The sequence below is a fragment of the Numida meleagris genome, unplaced genomic scaffold (genome assembly GCF_002078875.1).
Source record: "Numida meleagris isolate 19003 breed g44 Domestic line unplaced genomic scaffold, NumMel1.0 unplaced_Scaffold350, whole genome shotgun sequence".
In the NCBI taxonomy this organism is placed as follows: domain Eukaryota; kingdom Metazoa; phylum Chordata; class Aves; order Galliformes; family Numididae; genus Numida; species Numida meleagris.
Window position 1 is genome coordinate 37143 of NW_018364575.1, and position 2113 is coordinate 39255.

A 2113-nucleotide genomic window follows, 5' to 3' on the forward strand; every position below is an offset into this window, starting at 1 on the left:
TGGGTGTCTGTGTTCGTGTGTGATTGTGCGTGTGTTCATGGGTGCGTGTGTCCGTGTACGATTGTGTTTGTCCGTGTGTGTGTGTCTGGGTGGGTGTGTCCATGTGCAGTTGTGAGTGTCCGTGTGTGTCTGTGTGTTCGGGTTTGTGTCTGTGTGTGTTCACGCATCTGTGTGTGTGTGTCTGTCTGTCCGTGTGCTTGTCTGTGTGGTTGTGTCTCCCTGTGTGCCTGTCCGTGTGTCTGTCCGTGTGTTTGTGTGTCTGGTTGTGTCTCTACGTGTGCCTGTCCGTGTGTTCGTGTGTGTGATCGTGTGTGGTTGGGTGAGTATCTGTGTGCAGTTGTGCATCCGTGTATGATTGTGTGTCTTTGTGTGTCCGCGTGTGTCTGTGTGAGGCTGTGTGTCTGCGTATGATTGTGCGAGTGGCTGTGTGTCCGTCTGGTTGTGTGTCTCTGTGTGTGTGTCTGCGTGGTTGTGTGTCCGTGTGTGGTTGTGTAAGTGGCTGTTGTGGGTGGGTGTGTCCATGTGTTTGCACAAATGGTCGTGTGTCCGTGGGCGCGTCCCTGGGTGGTTGTGTGTCCGTGTGTGGTCGTGCAAGTGGCTGTTGTGGGTGTGTGTCTGTGGATGGGTGTCTCCGGGTGTATGCGTGCAAACGATTGTGCGTCCACCTTTGCGTCTGTGGGTGTGTCTGTGTGCACTGTGTGTGCATCCACGTGTGGTTATGTGTCTGTGGGTGAGTGTGCAAGTGACTGCGTGTGTGCCCGTGGGTGTGAGTGGTTATGTGTCCGTGTGCGGTTGTGTGTTTAGTGTGAGCACAGCATGTAAGTGTGACTTGTGCACCTGCATGTGTGTGGCTGTGTGCGCACCACGTGTTGGTGGTTGGAGGAGTGTGCGTGGGTGTGCGTGCTGCGCCTGTTGCGTGTTCTGCCTGTGCGCCCTGGGGCTGTTGCACACGGGGTGTGTGCGTTCTGCACGTCGTCGTCGTGCGCTGCGCGTGTTGTGCACGCCTGCAACGTGCGTCCCCGTGCCGTGCGTGTGTGCGTGCGCCCTGCGGGTGTTGTGTGCGCGCAGCCTGTGCAATGTGTTCTGCCTGTTCATGTGTTTGCGCTGCAGGTGTTGTGTGCGTGCACGCTGCGGGTGTATTCACCATGTGTGCGCCCTGCGGGTGTTGTGTGAGCCTGCACCCTGTGCAGCCTGTGTTCTGCCTGTTGTGCGCGTGTGCTGCGGGTGTTGTGTGCGCGTGTATGTGCGCGCGCTGTGGGTGTATTTGCCAGGTGTGTGTGTGCGGGTGTTGTGTGGGCACACCCTGTGCCACCTGTGTTCTGTGTGTCCATCTGTCCCGTGTCCGCCTGTTTGTGTCTATCCCTATGTCTGCCTGTGCCTGTGTTCGCCTGTCTTGCATCTTACCGCCCCGTGTCTGCCTGTGTGTCCTCCTGTGTCCGCCTGTCCTGTGTCAGTGCCTCTGTCTGCCCATATGCCCGTGTCTGCCTGTGTCTGTGTCCATCTGTCCCACGTCTGTGTCTCTGCTTGTCCTTATGTCCTCCATCTGCACGTCCCCATGTCCCCCTGTCCTGCGTCCACTTGTACCTGTTCAGGTGTCTCTGCGTCCCCCTGTCCCATGTCTGCTTATGTCTGTCTGACTGTTCAGGTGTCTCTGTGTCCACCTGTCCCCCTGTCCCGTGTCCGCTTGTGTCTGTTTGGGTGTCTCTGTGTCTGCCTGTCCCTGTCCGTGTGTCTCTGTGTCCACCTGCCCTCCTGTCTCCCTGTTCCATTTCCGCTTGTGTCAGTTCTGGTGTCTCTGTGTCTGCCTGCCCCGTGTGCACTTGTGTCTGTCCAGCCGTTCGGGTGTCTGTGTGTCCGCCCGTCCCCACGCCCCGCTGACCCCCCGGCCCTGTCCCGCAGGAGCCGCCCGCTGTCCCTTTCGGCGCCTCTATCCCTTTAAGACCCCCCCCACCCCCGACGCAGGGAGGCGGAACCGAGACCCCGTGACGTCACGAGCAGCGCAGCCAATGAGCGTCCAGGTGAGCCCGACGCACGGCGCTCCTCGCCCCCCCCATTGGTCGCCGCCGGTTGCGTCGAGGGGCGGGGCCGAGACGCCGCGCTCCCATTGGCCGCG

The 2113-nt window shown here is 59.9% G+C and overlaps 1 protein-coding gene across 1 annotated transcript in view; it reads left to right on the plus strand.

Moving 5' to 3' along the window:
• Positions 1-212: 212 nt before the first annotated feature.
• Positions 213-2113, plus strand: part of LOC110391323 (zinc finger and BTB domain-containing protein 4-like) — a gene marked incomplete at its 3' end in the record, with an annotated part of 9232 nt that continues 7331 nt past the window's right edge. Inside the window, exon 1 of the mRNA XM_021383147.1 lies at positions 213-2018. The remainder of the gene's footprint in view (positions 2019-2113) is intronic.